General features: G+C 46.0%; 1 protein-coding gene across 1 annotated transcript in view; it reads left to right on the forward strand.

Annotated features, from left to right (window-relative positions):
* The window catches only part of LOC136581948 (nuclear RNA export factor 1-like), a 123,899-nt gene that overhangs the window by 3,938 nt on the left and 99,700 nt on the right, over nt 1-20,261 (forward strand). The gene's annotated exons all lie outside the window — the stretch shown is intronic.

Raw genomic sequence — 20,261 nt, forward strand, 5'->3', positions numbered from 1 at the left:
GCCGAAAAGGGTGCGGAGGGGGGGGGGGGATATTTTTAGGGAGTCAATTTTTATTCCGTACAAGTGGGCAATGGGGCCTTGAATTTATTCAGTTGTAAATCCAACGGGTGTTCCCTCCATTATAGGCCTTGCCATGTTTCCTGTAAGTAGATTAGGGCCACAACGGGAATGTTTTTGAACATGGGACAAACGGGGGGATCCATTTTGGGGTGAATGTCTTCATTCCTATGTACACTGTACAAAAAAAACTGTTTTTAAATTGGAAAAATTGCCAAAAAATTGAAAATTGTAATTTTTTCCTTCTGCTTTGCTTAGATTTATTCAAATACTGTGGGGTCAAAATACGCAGGACACCCCTAGATGAATTCGTTAAAGGGTCTAGTTTTTAAAATGGGGTCATTTGTGGGGGTTCTTTATCGTTTTGGACACTCAATGGCTCTATAAGTGGGCAATGGGGCCTGGAATTTATTCCGTTGTACCCTGAAATCCAACGGGTGCTCCTTTAATTATAGGCCTAGCCATGTGCCCTTTAAGTAGATTAGGGCCACTAGGGGTATGTTTCTGAACACGGGACAAACAGGGGTATCCAATTTGGGGTGAAAGTCTTCATTCCTATGTACACTGTACAAAAAAAACTTTTTAAATTGATACAACTGCCAAAAAAATGAAAATTGTAATTTTTTTCCTACTGCTTTGCTTAGATTTATTCAAAAATTGTAGGTTAAGAATACACAGTACACCCCTAGATAAATTTGTTAAGGGGTCTAGTTTTCAAAATGGGGTCACTTGTGGGGGTTCTCTTTGGTTTTGGCCGCTCGAGAGGTCTACAAATGTGCTATGGGGCCTAAAATGCCTTCAAGGAAAATTTCAGTTCTGAAAGCCACCGACTACTCCTTATATTTTGGGCCCCGTTGTGCATCCAGACAAAAGATTAGGGCCACAATGGGTATGTCTCTGAACACGGGAGAAACAGGGGTATCCATTTTGGGGTGCAAGTCTTCATTCATGTGTGTGCTGTACAAAAAAGCAGTTTTTAAAATGATTGAATTGGCAAAAAAACGAAAATCACATTTTTTTCCCCTTTGCTTTGCTTGAATTCATTCAAAAACTGTGGGGTCAAAATGGTCAGTGCACCCCTAGATAAATTCGTTAAGGGGTCTAGTTTTCAAAATGGGGTCATTTGTGGGTGTTCTCTTTGGTTTTGGCCACTCAAGAGCTCTACAAAAGTGCTATGGGGCCTAAAATGCCTTCAAGGAAAATTTCAGTTCTGAAAACCACCGACTACTCCTTTCATTTTGAGCCCCGTTGTGCATCCAGACATAAGATTAGGGCCACAATGGGTATGTCTCTGAACACAGGAGAAACAGGGGTATCCATTTTGGGGTGTAAATCCTCATTTTCATGGGCACTATAGGAAAAATATCTTTAAAATGACATATTTGCAAAAATATGAAATTTTATTTTTATCTCCTCTAAATCTAATTAATTCCTGAAAAAAAACGGTGGGATCAAAATACTCATGACACCCCTCAGTGGATACATTAAGGGGTGTAGTTTTTAAAATGGGGTCATTTGTGGGGGTATCCATTATTCTGACACTCATGAGCCTTTGCAAACTTGGCTTGGTGCAGGAAAACAAAGTGTTCCTCAAAATGCTGAAAAGTAATGTTAAATTTGTACGTCTCCTAAATGGTTAAAAAAAACACAAAAGTTTTTCAAATGTGCATTCAGAATAAAGTAAACAGATGCAAATATATATCTTATCAAACATTTGTACAGTATGTTTGGACTTATTTGAGATATTACAGTTGAAAATTTGAAAAAAATGACAATTTTTTTCAAAATTTTCCTAATTTTGGCGCTTTTAATAAATATACACAAATTATATCGGTCTCTTTTTACAACCAAAATGAAGTACAACATGTGGCGAAAAAACTGTCAGGATCACTTGGATATGTAAAGCCTTTACGAAGTTATGCTACGTTGAACGTCGCATGTCAGATTTCCAAAATTTGGCTCCGTCACTAAGGCGCAAACAGGCTTCGTCACTAAGGGGTTAATTAGTTAAATGTATGGCTATTTGTAAGGATGATTTGATTGCATTGCCCATTGTCTATTATGCGCTCATCAAGATTTAAGGTTGCATGATATGATATATAATGTAAAATTTGAAAAATTCTAATAAACTAAGATTTAGAAAAAAATATATATTATGGAATACTTTGCTCAGTTCTACAGTGTCTTACTTTCTTTTTATCCCCAAAAGCCCCACTATGTCTTACTTTCGGGGTATGTCTTATAATAAAAAAAAATCATTACTCACCTCCCCCGGCGTTCTGTCGCGCTCCGGCAGGATGTCGCTCGCTCCTCGTCCCCGGCGCAGCATTGCTTTCTGAATGCGGGGCTTGAAATCCCCGCCTTCAGAAAGCTAATACACACGCCGTCAGCCAGTTACAGCCATTCAATGACAGCATTGAATGGCTGTGATTGGCTGAAGGCGCACGTGGCTTCAGCCAATCACACTATTCAATGACATCATTGAATGGGTGTGATTGGCTGAAGCCACGTGCGCCTTCAGCCAATCACAGCCATTCAATGATGTCATTGAATAGTGTGATTGGCTGAAGCCACGTGCGCCTTCAGCCAATTACAGCCATTCTGTAACTGGCTGACGGCGTGTGTATTAGCTTTCTGGAGGCGGGGATTTCAAGCCCCCGCATTCAGAAAGCAATGCTGTGCCGGGGACGAGGAGCGAGCGACATCCTGCCGGAGCGCGACAGAACGCCGGGGGAGGTGAGTAATGATTTTTTTTCTTCTACGGTATGTCTTACTTTCGGGGTACGGCTTACATTGGCCGACCCCCCTGACACCCCCGATACGTCTTACAATTGGGGGTGTCTTACTATCGGGGAAACACGGTAGCACCTATCTATGGCCATGTCTGTTTACTGGCCAACCAGACAGTTACGTTAATGCTGTACAGCGAGGAGATCATAGATTGGATGTGGGCGTTCCAGCAAAAATGCCACACCCACAGACCCCTATTATAAAAGTTCCTTCATGTCATTTAACCCCTTTGAGTGGCAGATTTCTTACCACCCTGTCAGACCCACCAGGGCAGGTTTTTTAAATGGGCCAATCATTTAATTTCAACTAATTTTGCAGTCGCGTTCCAAGAGCCATAACTTTTTCATTTTTCCATTGACACGACCATATCAGGGCTTGTTTTTTTGCCGGACAAGATGTATTTTTTGATGGCATCATTTTTGGGTATATATAATGTATTACATACCTTTTGTAAAAAAAGTTTGTAGAGAGATCGGGGAAACAAAAGAAATTCTGCCATTTTATTTTGGATTTCATTTTTACGGCGTTCAGCGTGCAGAATAAATAATGTGATAACATTATTCTCTGAGTCATCGCGATTCTGGTGATACCAAGTTTATACAGGTTTTTATGTTTTGCTATTTTTGTACATTTCAAACATTTTTTTTTTTCTTAAAGATTTGCTTTTGTGTCGCCGCATTCCAAGAGCCGTATTAATTTTATTTTTCCATTGCCAGAGCTCTAGAAGGCCTTGTTTTTTGCGGGATGAACTCTAGTCTTCATTTATCTAATTTTTAGGAACATGTAAAATTTTGATCACTTTTTATTCCATTTTTTCTAGTGGCAAAATTTACAAAATCTGAAATTCTGGCATGTTTTTTGAATTTTCACTGCATTCTCTGAGCAATTAAAGTAATTCTATAGGCCAGTACGATTATGCCAATACCAAATTTAAAAAGTCGCGAAAAAGAAAAAAAACTATTACAGTTTTTTTTAAAAAAAGTAATAAAAGTTTAAATCACCCTCGTTTTGCCATATCTATAATAAAAAAATCTAAATCTTAAAAGAAAAATACATATTTGGTATCTCCCTGTCCGTAAAAGTCCAATCTATCAAAGTAGCGCATTATTTACCCCACATGGTGAACGTAGTCCAAAAAAAAAAACAAGCAACGCCAGAAATGCACTTTTTCAGTCACCCTTCCAGAAAAAATGCAATGAAAAGCGATTAAAAAGTCGTATGTATTCCGAATTGGCACTAATGTAAACTACAGTACATACTCGCAAAAAATGAGCCATTGCTCAACTATGTCGACAGAAAAATAAAAAAGGGTCCGCGTCATTAAGGGGTTAAATAACGTACTAACTTCCTTCTCTGGGTCATTATGATGCAGGGATACCACATGTGTAATGTTGTTTTTAATTTTTAACAAAGTGAAGGGAGAAAAGTGTTTTTATTTTAATAATTTTTTCCCTTTTTTTGACTTTTTAAAATTTTTGTCCCTTTAGGGGACTTCCACAGAGACTCATCAGGACCCCCTGATCACATTACGGGGGTCCGATGGTGACAGCCCTTTACATGCTGTGGTTGCATAGACCGCGGCATGTAAAGGGTTAACACAGCAGAGATCGGAGGTTTTCTCCATTCTCTGCTGTGTAGAGCTGGTGCCTGGCTATGCTCTGACAGCCAAGCACCAGCTTTCCCTGCCACAGAGACCATCGGCTGGCTTCTGACAAGCAGATAGTCTCCATAGCAACCTGTTAACAATTCATTGCAGGGTTTGAAAATAGAAGCGGGAGATTGCCGGCAGATCGGTAATATCTTCCTGCTTCTTTTTTCAAAGTCCTGCACTGTTCTGTGTGGGACTGTGCAGGCAGAGCACACTGCCACAGCTTATGGCATTGTGCTCTGCAGGTCCCATAGTGAAACATAGCCCAGAAATCTTCCGGGCTATATCACTATCGTCAGTGGAGCTCGTCCCGGAAAATTTCCGGGCGTGCTACTCAAGGAGTTAATTGTTATGCTTGATAAAGGGGCAACAGCAGCACCCCGAAACGTGTTGCACAGCACCCCTGCATCTACCTGTCAACTTTGTGTTTGTGAATGTATGTCTCTTAGAGAAAATAAATCCTGCTGTTGGAAGATTTGAGTGAATTCTTCATTTCTTTCTGGGAAAGCCTACAGCTGGTTCTGCCATATGCTGTTTTATGGGGGTCTCAAGGACAGGGACCTCCCACAAAAGTAAGTCACTTTGCACAAGTGCCTTTTTACATTGGTTCCTATGAGCGCAGAATTCATCATTGTATTTCATAGGCATTGGTTTTTTTCCCTGGATGTGGTCTGGAGCTACTTCCCTGGTGACTCTCCACCTACCCTGTTTCCCCAAAAATAAGACGCGACTTATATTAATTTTTGCTCTCAAATATGCGCTATGTCTTATTTTCAGGGGGTGCCTTATTTCGCCGCGGCAAATCCGTCTGTGGCCGCTAATCCCTCAATTGGCCAGCTTTGTGTGTCAGGGAAATTTCTGTGTACAGCACCAATCAGGCCCACCCCAATGCCCCGCTGCCGGCGGTAAAGAAGAGACCCCACACACGGAGGTCTGGTATAGTTCCTCACACGGGGAAATAGCTGCGCACTTTATTACAGATTACATGGGATCTTATACCCTTTGGTCTCATCACTAGGAATGGGTAATGGTCTCATTGGCTCAAATTCACCGCATAACCATATATGTAAAGTCCGGATTTCCAGCTGAGGCACTGAAAGTTATATACGTAGTTGAACAGTCGTTATCTAGATACGGCGCTTTAGGGAAAACAGCCAAGCACACGGCCTTCGTGTCCGTTTTTTCCTTGCGTGTTTAAGATACATTTTGTCTTCGCCTTGCAAGGCCTTTGGAATATCTGATGTAAGGTGACAGATTAAGTTTTTCTCATTTTAACTTTGAATAGAACTTGCATACAGGTATAAAAGCATAAAAAACATATGGTGATATATACATATACCCTCACAAACCCCCCTAAAAACTTAATATGGAGATCAAGCACCAGACCTTGCACTCTTCCTCAGTCGCCTCTCCCTTGCGTCAGGGTTTCTCCACTGCCCGTAAGTCCCTACTCCTAGGACGGGGGATCCCTACCTCACCTCAGAAGGAGGCCATGGATTCCCTGGGCTTATTTCCGGGCATCCATACCCTCTATCTGTACAAGTTAACACCCCACAGGGTGCGCCCTCGCCGGAACCTAAGGTCTTCTGCACTATCCCTAGGCAAATGGGAAGTCCACTGACAGTTCATCTTAGAAGATCGGGGCGGCGCAGTACTAGTACATCTCTCCATTCTTCTGGTAACATACGTGGTTGGCATTATCGGAACTGGCTCTTCATCTTTTTCAAACAAGGGAAATTTTGGTGTCACATTATCCAGTCTCTTACTCATACTCTTTTTGATCAAAGGGATAATACATGTACAGGAAGTTACATACCCCACCTCTTTCTGCTAAAATCATATCCAGGGCCACTCTATTTTGGAACGCCATGGATGCAGTGGGCCCTAACTGATCAGCTAACCCTTGCAAAGCATCCCTGGTGTAGTTTACAAACCTCTGCTGATTGTAATAGATATAATTCATCCAATCTACATTATTATTACAGTGACAATAGGAAATAAGGATTCAAAACCTGCTTTAACCTGATCTCTAGAATTAAATTCATCTGGCACCCCCCTTGGCACTCCTATTGCATCTATGTATACATATGGATCAAAGTTACCACCTGGAGCGTCAACTTCTCTCTTAGCACGATGCGGTGTTGGGTTCTCACCCTCAGTGTGGTCTTATTGCACACTTGATTGTATTAATTTGTTCTGGTCCCTGAAACAGGGGACTAGTGTACAGTAGTTACAGGTGTACGTGGCTACTTGTGTGTGTTAGAGGAATTGTACCACATTATAGCATGTAAAGGATATACAGGATCATGAGTTTTTGCAGTGTGAAGTGTGGATCCAAGTGAGCTTTCCCTCGAGCTTGACTGCAGTTGGGGTGGTGAGCAACATCTGGTAAGGACATTCAAACCAGGTATAAAAGCATAAAAAACATATGGTGATATATACATATACCCTCACATGTGGACGAAATTTCTCAGAAATCTCGTCCACATGGGACAGCAAATCTGTCACGGCAAAGCTGGGAGAAGCCGGTGTTGTGGTGCAGATTCACCGGCCACAGAAACGGAAAAGCGTGCAGCCAGGTCGCTTCAAAACAAGCGTCTGAGTGCTGTGGGTTTTGAAGCAGCGCTTTCCCGGCGGAAATCTCGCTGTTTATCGCTGTGGCCAAACTGCGAGATTTCCGCCAGAAATACGCTCTGTGAGAACCCAGCCTTAAGAATCACACACAGGTTGCCTGTCTCGCACACAGAGCCATAAAAAAATAAGGGCTGTAAAGTAACGTACCTGTCTGCAGACAGAAGTTCCTGTACCACTTGTAAGCAGGGATGGCATTGCAGCTTCCGGCCACCAGGGGGAGCTCATCACAGCAGACATGTACAGCAGGAACAGAAGGTACAGTATGGACTTTTCCAGCCAGCAAAGGGAGCTCACAACAGCACACTCGTACAGCACAGCAGGGACAGGATAACAGCAGACTGTCTGCAGATCTACCTATACATCTGGAGGTAGGAGACAACAGGGATGGCAGCAGGGGACAGGCCTCTTGACTTGCCTGCACACTTTACTATGTCTTACTATCGAGGGGTGCCTTATATTTGGGATCTCTGCAAATTTCAGGGGGTGTCTTATTTTCGGGGAAGCATGGTATCGTGGATGTACTTAGTACATAGGATACTAAGACACTGATTGGGCCTTTGGGACATTTCCTTGACTTGCTGTTGGCTTTTCATTTAGGCAAAACTGAAAGCCCTTGTTATTGTGGGGTTTTTTTTTTAGCGCTACCCTTAAATATTGTTTAACTGGCCAGTTAAGGTCAGGCCTCTCGACCTCTTTAAACGGCACTTGTCCTGACATACATTGCCTGGTAATAAAGTACATCCTTTCATGCTCAGTGCATTCAGATTGCTTTTCCTATGGACTATTGTCCTTGAACCGGACTTTGGACTTGGTCTTAACTACACTCCTGCCTAGCCCTTCAGATACTATGCCTAGTACTTGTAGTCCTACTTTTGGTCTTGACTTTGCTCATGTCTCATCCTTTGGTTTGTCGCTTGTCGAGTAATTTCCTGTTGATGAATTTCAACTCCACTCTTGACTTATTTTCACATAAAAGTTGCAATGGCAACCCACAAATGTATTTCCTCTAACTACAGACTTTATTATATATTTTAAACCTATTACTTTTCTTTGAATTTCTATGACTGGTGAGCTAAAAATCACAGCAGGTATATAACTGGTATCTAGCAACACAGTTTTTTTTTAGATTCACTATAGAGTGTAATATGAAACTGATTTATGTAAATTGCTTTACTATGGTAATTGGCAGTTCATGTACAATGTCTTATGGCAGAAGCTAGTGTGATCATTTACAGCTACCATGGTGGGTCTGCAGTAGGTAGTAAGCAGTATTATATGTGTTTTTAACTGTGAGTTAACCTGTGGCTCCACTTACGCAGTGATGTGAAAGAAGTGCTGTCAGTGTGCACGGTTCTGACACTGGGACCTCTATTAGTACATTGAACACCAAATTAACACCCTAAGGTTTTCGGCCACCATTTGCTCAGAAAACCAGTCCATATGCTGTGCGAGGTGCTGAACACATCACATTGACATGCTATTCTTGTCCAAACTTGGATGAGATTAGGATATGCTATTTTTTTTTATTAATTTTTTTTTTAACTCTATTGGTCTGAGTAAATAAAAGCTTGTGTGCATCCACCCATTCAAATGAATTGGTCCTATTTCCACACAATCTTTCAGGCCATATGTAAGTAGCCTAAGGATGAAAACTAGGGCGTTCTGCAGCCCCATCAAATCTGCATGAAATAAATTGCACCATAGAAATACCACATTCTGGCACGTAATTGTAACACACGACACTTTAAGCCAACCTCTCTGATCCTGGAGAAGCAAAGATGGCTCCACTGCTTTCTGACTATATGATGCACACTGTGTATTAATAATAATAATAATAATCTTTATTTGTATAGCGCCAACTTATTCCGCAGCGCTTGTATTAGTGTGCATCATTAGTCTATGATGCTACACCTGCTTTGATTGACCAATGATGCCCAGTCAGAGCAGCCTGTAGTGTCTTAAAGCAGTGTTTCTCAACTCCAGTCCTCCCAGACCCCCAACAGGTCAGGTTTCAGGATTTTCTCAGTATTACACAGGTGATGCAATTATTGTCAGTACCTCAGCCATTGCCACAGGTGTTCTTACTATAGGATATCCTAAAAACATGACCTGTTGGGGGACTGTGAGGAGTGGAGTTGAAAAAAACACTGTCTTAGACTACTGCTGCATACTCATTCACAGTGTGCATCAGGTGGTCAGAGAAGAGGTGTGGCCATTTTTGTTGCTTCAGACCTAGAAGGTCCCTTTAAAAGATGTTCACCCGGCTTTTCTTTTTTTCAAAATTAATTATTTTCTACAATTCTACTGTAAAAATCAGGCAGAACATCTACTGTAGAAGACAAGCCAAAATGGCATTGAAGAAATCTTATACCAAAGAGAAGGAAGAGAACTGTCCTATAGAGATACATACACTCATATCAAATATATAGAGGCCAAGAATATAACCCGAACAATGAAGAGAAAGATTTAACTTTTTCCACAAAACTGGTACTTTGTAATTTCTGAGGTCCCAACATACAATTTAACTCTGCCAATTAGGTAAGCAAGTAAACAAAGAAAACTGAAATGAAACAAGAGATAGAAAAATACAAAATAGGGGAGAAGGGGAAAAAAAAACTGTATAGAGTATTTGGAGGGGAGGAGATAAGGGAGTGCTAGACCCTCCAACTGGGAGCAGCCCTGTTGCTAGCAGGAATATAAGGACACATTTTTATAAACACCTAGCTGAAACACCTAGCTGAAATTGCTACATATTTCTGTGAGTTCTGAAAACTAATCCACGGGGCCCAAGCCGGAAAACCAATTTTCCGGTCTCAGGGTCACATTGCCATACTGCATCGCTTCCATGGGCCACAATAATATTCCTATCTGAGACATTTATAGTACGTCTTAAGTATATGTCATAATTGAATCAAGTCCATTTCCAGGTCTTCCACCTATTAGGAGAATCAGGGTCACCTGCGTGCCCCTCTCACACCATGTGATGCTTTGCTGTACCCAGTGAAAATAATGGGTGAAGCGTTCCAAGGGAACGCCCAAAAATAAGACATGTCACGGACTTTCTTTACAGAAACAAGAATTTTATCACTTCTCTGCGCTCATTTGCTGTGAATATCGCCTTAGACGCCGCCATCTAGTTTTCCTACATGCCTAGATCACTGTTGCCATAAGCTACAAACACAAAGTTTTGAAAACCTATATTAGACACATAAGGCTTTCAATTAAGTGGAGGGGGGTCAGTGCAAAGGAGTGTTCTATAGAGACCTATTGTTGGAAAGACTTACATCTAGACTAGAGATGAGCGAGCACCAAAATGCTCGGGTGCTCGTTGCTCGAGTCGAACTTTCCGCGATGCTCGAGAGTTCGTTTTGAGTAACGAACCCCATTTAAGTCAATGGGCGACTCTAGCATTTTTGTATATGACCGATGCTCCGCTTAGGTTTTCACTTGTGAAAATCTGGAAAACCTACGAAAGTGATGGAAACGCCACAGAAACGGATAGGGCAGGGGAGGGGCAGCATGCAGGGCTGCATCTCAGGCTCCCAGGTCTCACTATTAAGCCACAATAGCAGCAAGAGTGTGCCCTCCCCTAACAATTTTCACTTCGAACAAACCCTCATTAGCAAGGCACACCTTAGCTAAGCACCACACTACCTCCAACGAAGCACAATCACTGCCTGCGGGTCACACCGCTGCCTCTTCTCCTGGGTTACATACTTTTGTGTGCGCACGACCCAGGGTTCACAGCGCACACAAAAGTGTCACTGCACAGCCTTCAGCTGCCCTCATGACACACGCTTGCTTCATAGCCACACCACCCTCATGTCTGTTTCCAAGTGCGTCTGCCATGAGGAGGAACCAGAGGCACACACTGAAGAGGGTTGGCAGGGCCAGGTAGCGACCTTCTGTAAAAGGGGGGGTGACAGCCCACAATGCAGTTGAGAATCAATGAGAAATTGACATTCGATCTTCATTCCAATAAAGTGCCAACCTCCATCAAGAGCTGCAAATGTGGGCATGAGTTACATAGCTATAGGGAATCCATGTGCCCACACAGTATTCATTCTGTCTAGGTGTCAGATAGCTCAATCGACACCGCAAGGGGAAAGCCATCTGCACTCTGCCCCCTACCCAAGTCAGTCAGTGTCTTTGTGCCAGACAGGTAAATCACCGCAATGGGAAGCCTTTGTGCACCCACAGCATAGGTGGGTCCTAGGCGACCCAAGACATGAACCATGAAAAAATCAGAGTGCCCAAACATGGCAGACTTTCACTGTGCCAAGGACATAGGCCTCTGCACAAACCCTCAGCAATCGAGGGCATGAAGCGAACTTCGATGCTAGTTCAGCTGCAAAGGTCTCAGTAAATCACGTTTTATCTTTCACCGCTCCAATGACTGGCTTAGCAAGGAAAAAGTTCCACAGGCCCAACCTGGCGCAGTTGCAGTCCCCTCAGGACATAGGCCTCAGCCCACACCCTCAGCAATCGCGGGCATGAAGCGGACTTCGATCCTAGTTCATCTGCGACGGGATCATTAAATCAGTTACGTTTTCTTTCACCGCTCCAATGACTGGATTAGCCAGGAAAAAGTTCCACAGACCCAACCTGGCGTACTTGCAGTTCCCCCGGGACGTAGGCCTCTGCACAAACCCTGATCAATCGCAGGCATGAAGCGGACTTCGATGCTAGTTCATCTGCGGTGGGCTCATTAAATCAGTTACGTTTTCTTTCACTGCTCCAATGACTGGATTAGCCATGAAAAAGTTCCACAGGCCCAACCTGGCGTACTTGCAGTTCCCCCGGGACGTAGGCCTCGGCCAACAGCTTCAGCAATCGTAGGCATGAAGCGGACTTCAATGCTAGCACAGCATTGAACGTCTCATTAATGCAGTAACGCTCCTCTTCTTTTGCCTAAACCAGTGTATCAGATAACTGTGGTAACACAACAGCAAATACATGATGACCAGTGCTGATCCCCTGACCCCAAGCAGGAGGAGGAGGTGGCCTTACAAGGTCAAGAAACCATGACCAGGACCCGCTGTAGCCTGTGTGGGAAGTATGTGAGTGGGCCCTTGGTCAGACTCGGTCCCAGCAAACACACCCAAGGTGCCGCGAGTTACATAGCAATGGGCAATCCGGGACCCTCACACTATTCATTCTGTGTTGGTGTCGGATAGCTCAATCGACACCGCAAGGGGAAAGCCATCTGCACTCTGCAGCCTACCCAAGTCAGTCAGTGACTTTGTGCCCGACAGGTAAAACACCACAATGGGAAGTCTTTGTGCACCCACAGCATAGGCGAGCAGAAGGAACCAAAAGAAAGTAATAAACATGAAGAAATCACAGTGCCCAAACATGGCAGACTTTCGCTCCGCCGAGGACATAGGCCACTGAACACACCCTCAGCAAACGCAGGCATAGAGCGGACTCCGATGCTAGTACAGCACTGAACGTCTCATTAAGCCAGTAATGCTCCTCTTCAGTGGCCCAAACGAGTTTCACAGATAACTGTGGTAACACGAGAGCAAATACATATTGGCCTCAGCACACAATTCATGCCCTAGTCAGTGAGTATTTTTGGGCCTGATAGGTAAAACACTGCGATGGGAAGTCTGTGTGCACCCATAGTATAAACAGACCCCTGTAACATTCCAGTAGAAAAGGTATAAGCAGACCCCAGTAACATTTTGGTTGCAGTAGTATAGGCAGACCCCAGTACCATTTCTTTAGTAGAAGTATAGGCAGACCCCTCTAACATTTGTGTGGCATAAGTATAGGCAGACCCCAGTAACATTTATGTAGCAGCAGTATAGGCAGACCCCAGTATCATTTCTGTAGCAGCAGTATAGGCAGACCCCAGCACCATTTCTGTAGTAGAAGTATAGGCTGACCCCTGTAACATTTACGTGGCAGAAATATAGGCTGACCCCTGTAACACTTAAGTGGCAGCAGTATAGGCAGACCCCTGTAAAATTCTTGTAGCAGCAGTATAGGCAGACCCCTGTAACATTTAAGTGGCAGCAGTATAGGCAGACCCCAGTAACATCCTTGTGGCAGCAGTATAGGCAGACCCCTGTAACATTTACATGGCAGAAGTATAGGCAGACCCCTGTAACATTGAAGTGGCAGAAGTATAGGCAGACCCCAGTAACATTCTTGTAGCAGCAGTATAGGCAGACCCCTTGTTACGTGTGCTGCTGGGATCTGTTGTACTATGTACTCCTAGCAGCACAGTCAGGCGGTTGAGGGTTAATTGAGCTGGCTGGGTGTGGTACTTCCTGCTAGCCAATCTCCTGGATCTATGCTCACATATAAACCCAGCTCCTGTCAGTCTCTGGCTGGGTCCCCAAGGGTGAGTACTCATGTTAGTTCTGTGTCCTGTAACTTGTTATCAGTCATGTTCTGCTTGTTCCCACTCTGATCTGTGTTTGCAAGTAAGTCTATTGTGTGGCTCTGCTTCCCCAGGATTGTCTGGACACCTGTCGTCCTAGTCTGCAGTACATGCAGCCCCCTTTTCCTTTCTCCTGTTCAGGTGTAGCCTCCAGAAATCTTATGTCTTACTCTGGGTGTCAGTTGGTGTAACTGGACACTCCCTTATGTCAGCTTGTGTAGCTGACTGTCTGTCCCCCCCTGTATGAGGACACATAGACTTGCTGTGAGTTCCATCTGTGTGCGTGTGCTCTGAGTGGAGTCTGTCTGGCTCTGTTCCCTGTTCTCCGTCCTGTTCCTAATGCAGCTGGCTGTGTGTCCAGTGCTCTGTTCTGTCCTGTTGCAAGCTTTGCTGAGTGATTTCTGTCTTGCTGGTTCATGTCCGTTTGTACATTTAAATTCTGTCAGTTTCTTGTCAGTCTGCTGCGAAACCTGCTATCTGTGTCCTGTCCTGTTGCAGCTTTCTGTGTGAACTCCGGTTCTGTTGGACTCCTGGTTAGTGTAGGGACTAGCGGTATAACCAGGAGCCGTGAAGTGGCCCGCTAGCTTCCACATATTGTACAACATGTTAACCAATACCTGGTATTTATATTCAGCTTATCTGTTACTAGTAGTTGCATTTTGGCTGCTGAATGCTCTGTGTTCTGGCTCTGTGTATCCTGTGGTTCTGTCTCTGTCCTGTAGCATGTGTATGTCTCCTGTTCTGTGGCGTGGCTCCTAGGATCAGCTAGGGCCGCGTTCCGAAGACCGCTGGGCTGCCCTTATTGGGGCAATGTTCCCCGCTTAGGTAGGGCCATGCCATCCTCCCGGTAGACAGTCAGTTGCCTGAAACCTGTGTGACCCTGGTGCTACCTGTGTGCGTCCATTACATCCATTACATTTCCCAATTTTTGGGTGCAATCATGTGGGCTCCTGTGCTTAGTTTGCCCACACGATCGTAACACCCCTGTATCATTCTTGTAGCAGAAGTATAGGCAGACCCCTGTAACGTTTTTGCAGCAGCAGTATAGGCAGACCCCTGTAACATTTACGTGGCAGAAGTATAGGCAGACCCCTGTAACATTTAAGTGGCAGCAGTATAGGCAGACCCCAGTAACATTTATGTAGCAGCAGTATAGGCAGACCCCAGTATCATTTCTGTAGCAGCAGTATAGGCAGACCCCCATAAAATCCTTGTAGCAGCAGCATAGGCAGACCCCTGTAACATCCTTGTGGCAGCAGTATAGGCAGACCCCTGTAACATTTAAGTGGCAGCAGTATAGGCAGACCCCAGTAACATTCTTGTAGCAGCAGTATAGGCAGACCCCTGTTTCATTCTTGTAGCAGAAGTATAGGCAGACCCCTGTAACTTTTTTGCAGCAGCAGTATAGGCAGACCCCTGTGACATTTAAGTGGCAGCAGTATAGGCAGACCCCAGTAACATCCTTGTGGCAGCAGTATAGGCAGACCCCTGTAACATTTACGTGGCAGAAGTATAGACAGACCCCTGTAACATTCTTGTAGCTGCAGTATAGGCAGACCCCTGTATCATTCTTGTACCACATGTATAGGCAGACCCCTGTAACCTTTTTGTAGCAGCAGCATAGGCAGAACCCTGTGACATTTAAGTGGCAGCAGTATAGCCAGACCCCTGTAACATTTACGTGGCAGCAGTATAGGCAGACCCCTGTAACATTTACGTGGCAGCAGTATAGGCAGACCCCTGTAACATTTACATGGCAGCAGTATAGGCAGACCCCTGTAACATTTAAGTGGCAGAAGTATAGGCAGACCCCTGTAACATTTAAGTGGCAGCAGTATAGGCAGACCCGTGTAACATTCTTGCAGCAGCAGTATAGGCAGACCCCTGTATCATTCTTGTAGCCGAAGTATAGGCAGACCCCTGTAACATTTTTGTTGCAGCAGTATAGGCAGATCCCTGTGACATTTAAGTGGCAGCAGCATAGGCAGACCCCTGTAACATTTACGTGGCAGCAGTACAGGCAGACCCCTGTAACATTTTTGTAGCAGCAGTATAGGCAGAACCCTGTGACATTTAAGTGGCAGCAGTATAGGCAGACCCCTGTAACATTTACGTGGCAGCAGTATAGGCAGACCCCTGTAACATTTACGTGGCAGCAGTATAGGCAGACCCCTGTAACATTTACGTGGCAGCAGTATAGGCAGACCCCTGTAACATTTACGTGGCAGAAGTATAGGCAGACCCCTGTAACATTTAAGTGGCAGCAGTATAGGCAGACCCGTGTAACATTCTTGCAGCAGCAGTATAGGCAGACCCTTGTATCATTCTTGTAGCCGAAGTATAGGCAGACCCCTGTAACATTTTTGTTGCAGCAGTATAGGCAGATCCCTGTGACATTTACGTGGCAGCAGTATAGGCAGACCCCCGTAAGATCCCTGTGGCAGCAGTATAGGCAGACCCCTGTAACATTTACGTGGCAGAAGTATAGACCCCCCTGTAACATTTATGTGGCAGCAGTATATGCAGACCCCAGTACCATTCTTGTAGCTGCAGTATAGGCAGACCCCTGTATCATTCTTGTAGCAGACGTATAGGCAGACCCCTGTAACATTTTTGTAGCAGCAGTATAGGCAGACCCCTGTGACATTTAAGTGGCAGCAGTATAGGCAGACCCCAATAACATCCTTGTGGCAGCAATATAGACAGACCCCTGTAACTTTTACGTGGCAGACGTATAGGCAGACCCCTGTAACATTTACGTGGCAGAAGTATAGGCAGACCCCTGTAAAATTTAAGTGGCAGCAGTATAGGCAGACCCATGTAACATTCTTGCAGCAGCAGTATAGGCAGACCCCTGTATCATTTTTGTAGCCGAAGTATAGGCAGACCCCTGTAACATTTTTGTTGTAGCAGTATAGGCAGATAACTGACATTTAAGTGGCAGCAGTATAGGCAGACCCCAGTAACATCCTTGTGGCAGCAGTATAGGCAGACCCCTGCAACATTTACGTGGCAAAAGTATAGGCAGACCCCTGTAACATTTACGTGGCAGAAGTATAGACCCCCCTGTAACATTTACATGGCAGAAGTATAGGCAGACTCCAGTAACATTCTTGTAGCTGCAGTATAGGCAGACCACTGTATTATTCTTGTAGCTGCAGTATAGGCAGACCCCTGTAACATTTTTGTAGCAGCAGTATAGGCAGACCCCTGTAACATTTAAGTGGCAGCAGTATAGGCAGACCCCAGTAACATCCTTGTGGCAGCAGTATAGGCAGACCCCTGTAACATTTACGTGGCAGCAGTATAGGCAGACCCCTGTAAAATTCTTGTAGCAGCAGTATAGGCAGACCCCTGTAACATTCTTGTAGCAGAAGTATAGGCAGGCAGACCCCAGTAAAATTTCTGTAGTAATACTATAGGCCAACCTCTGAAACATTGGGGTACCATGAGCTTAGGCGAAGGCCAGAAAAATTAGTTGGATAAGAGTGTAGGCGTGGGCCCCAAAAATAAGTGTACCAAGAGTACAAGTGTACCTCTGAAAAATGTATCAATCGAGGGCAGGTGAAACCCATAAATATTTTTTGAAAGATACAGCTCACTGTTGCTTAATTTGTAATAGAGCCTGTAGGCAGCCCTGTTGAAAAAATTGGTTCATGTTAATGTATCAATACTTTTGAAACTTTGAAAAATTGTAAAAGCATTGGTAGATGAGCCTTTTGGGCCGCAGACAAATTGGCTGTTCAGCGCGATGACATCTTGTTTCTGGAGGAGGGGTAGCAGGAGGAGGACTAATGTCAGAGACAGATTGACAAAGCTAAATGCCCCGTTTTTCTGGTGATAGAGAAGAGTGCTTTTATCTGCGGTTGCAGCGAAAAGAATCTTTAGGTTGCGCTGTTCTCCGTTGGTGGAGAAGAGAAGTCTGGGGAAATCCAGGCTTTGTTCATCCTTATAAGTGTAAGCATGTCAGCACTGGCAGTTGACAGGCGGGTACTCTTGTCCGTGATGATTCCCCCAGCTGCACTAAACACCCTCTCTGACAAGACGCTAGCGGCAGGGCTAGCCAGCACCTCCAGGGCATACAGCGCAAGTTCGTGCCACGTGTCCAGCTTTGACACCCAATAGTTGTATGGAGCAGAGGCATCACGGAGGATGGTGGTACAATCGGCTACGTACTCCCTCACCATCTTTTTACAGTGCTCCCTCCGACTCAGCCTTGACTGGGGAGTGGTGACACAGTCTTGCTGGGGAGCCATAAAGCTGGCAAAGGTCTTGGAGAGTGTTCCCCTGCCTGTGCTGAAGATGCTGCCTGATCTCCGCGCCTCTCCTGCTACTTGGCCCTCGGAACTGCGCCTTCTGCCACTAGCGCTGTTAGATGGGAAGTTTACCATCAGTTTGTCCACCAGGGCCCTGTGGTATTGCATCACTCTCGAACCCCTTTCCTCTTCAGGAATGAGTGGAAAGGTTCTCTTTATACAGTGGGTCGAGAAGGGTGTACACCCAGTAATCCGTAGTGTCCAGAATGCGTCTAACGCGAGGGTCACGAGAAAGGCAGCCTAACATGAAGTCAACCATGTGTGCCAGGTTACCAGTACGCAACACATCGCTGTCCTCACTAGGAAGATCACTTTCAGGATCCTCCTCCTGCTCATCCACAGGCCATACACGCTGAACAGATGGGAGGCAAGCAGCATGGGTACCCTCTGCAGTGGGCTCAGCTGTCTGTTCCCCTCCTTCTCCTGCTCCTCCCCCTCCTCCTCCTCCTCCAAAACACGCTGAGATATAGACATGAGGGTGCTGTGACTATCAAGTGACATACTCTCTTCCCTCGTCTCCTGTTCCGACCGCAAAGCGTCAGGCTTTATGCTTTGCAGCGAACTTCTCAGCAGGCATAGCAGAGGAATGGTGACGCTAATGATTGCAGCATCGCCGCTCACCATCTGGGTAGACTCCTCAAAGTTTCCAAGGACCTGGCAGATATCTGCCATCCAGGCCCACTCCTCGGTAAAGAATTGAGGAGGCTGACTCCCACTACGCCGCCCATGTTGGAGTTGGTATTCCACTATTGCTCTACGCTGCTCATACAGTCTGGCCAACATGTGCAGCGTAGAATTCCACCGTGTGGGCACGTCGCACAGCAGTCGGTGCTCTGGCAGATTAAACCGATGTTGCAGGGTCCTCAGGGTGGCAGCGTCCGTGGTGGACTTGCGGAAATGTGCGCAGACGCGGTGCACCTTGCCAAGCAGGTCAGACAAGTGCGGGTAGTTTTTCAGAAACCGCTGAATCACCAAATTGAAGACGTGGGCCAGGCATGGCATGTGTGTAAGGCTGGCGAGCTGCAGAGACGCCACCAGGTTACGGCCGTTGTCACACACAACCATGCCCGGTTGGAGGCTCAGCGGTGAAAGCCAGAGGTCGGTCTGCTCTGTCAGACCCTGCAACAGTTCGGGGGCCATGTGCCTCTTGTCACCTAGGCTGAGGAGTTTCAGCACTGCCTGCTGACGCTTGCCCACCACTGTGCTGCCGCGCCACAGAGACTGCTGGCGACGTGCTGCTCACATTTCTTAATTGAGAGGTAGAGGTTGTGTAGGAGGAAGAGGAGGGGGAGGGTTTAGAGGAGGTGGCATAGACTGCCGCAGGTACCCGAACCGAGAATGGACTCGCTATTCTGGGTGTGGGTAGGACGTGTGCAGTCCCAGGCTCTGACTCGGTCCTGGCCTCCACCAAATTCACCCAGTGTGCCGTCAGGGAGATATAGTGGCCCTGCCCGCCAGTACTTGTCCACGTGTCCGTGGTTAAGTGGACCTTCCCAGTAACCGCGTTGGTGAGGGCACGATTGATGGTGCGGGAGACGTGCTGGTGTTGGGCTGGGATGGCACACCGGGAAAAATAGTGGCGACTGGGGACCGAGTAGCGTGGGACCGCCGCCGCCATCATGTTTTTGAAAGCCTCCGTTTCCACAAACCTGTACGGCAGCATCTCCAGGCAGATCAATTTGGCAATGTACACATCTAAAGCTTGAGCGTGCGGGTGCGTGGCAGCGTATTTGCGCTTTCGCTAGCGACAGCTGGACGCTGCGCTGAGAGACATTGCTGGATGGGGTGGAAGACAGTGGAGGTGAGGGTGTGGGTGCAGGCCGGGAGGTGCTCGTGCCTCCGTCCTGAGAGGGGGGTTGGATCAGAGTGGCAGGTTGGGGCACAGGGGAAGAGGCAGTGGTGTGACCCGGAGGTGGTGGCTCCCCGGCTGATCTTGGCGCGACACAGGTTGCACACCACTGTTCATCGGTCGTCCGCGCTCTCACTGAAAAACATCCACACCTTTGAACACCTTGCACGGTGGCTTGGCGCGAGGGGGTGCTTTGGGAAACAGTTGGGAGATTCTTCACTCTGGCCCTGTCTCTACTTCTGGCCACCCCACTGCCTCTTCCAGGAAGGAGGAGCAGCAGCGAGAGGATTCAGAGTTGCAGCAGTAGAAGACTGGGTGGTCGATACATTGCTGGATGCATTTTCTGCCATCCACAACAGGACCTGCTCACACTGCTCTGTTTGTAATAAAGGTCTACCACGTGGACCCAAAAATTGTGATATGAAACTGGGGACCCCAGAAACTTGCCTCTCTCCTAATCCTGCAGCAGCCGGCTGCGATTCACCTGGACCAGGAACTCGGCCTGTGCCCACACCCTCACTTGGACCTCCACGTCCCCGCCCGCGTCCACATCCTCTAGCACTACCCGTACCCCTT

Source organism: Eleutherodactylus coqui, chromosome 11 (assembly GCF_035609145.1).
Source record: "Eleutherodactylus coqui strain aEleCoq1 chromosome 11, aEleCoq1.hap1, whole genome shotgun sequence".
NCBI lineage: Eukaryota > Metazoa > Chordata > Amphibia > Anura > Eleutherodactylidae > Eleutherodactylus > Eleutherodactylus coqui.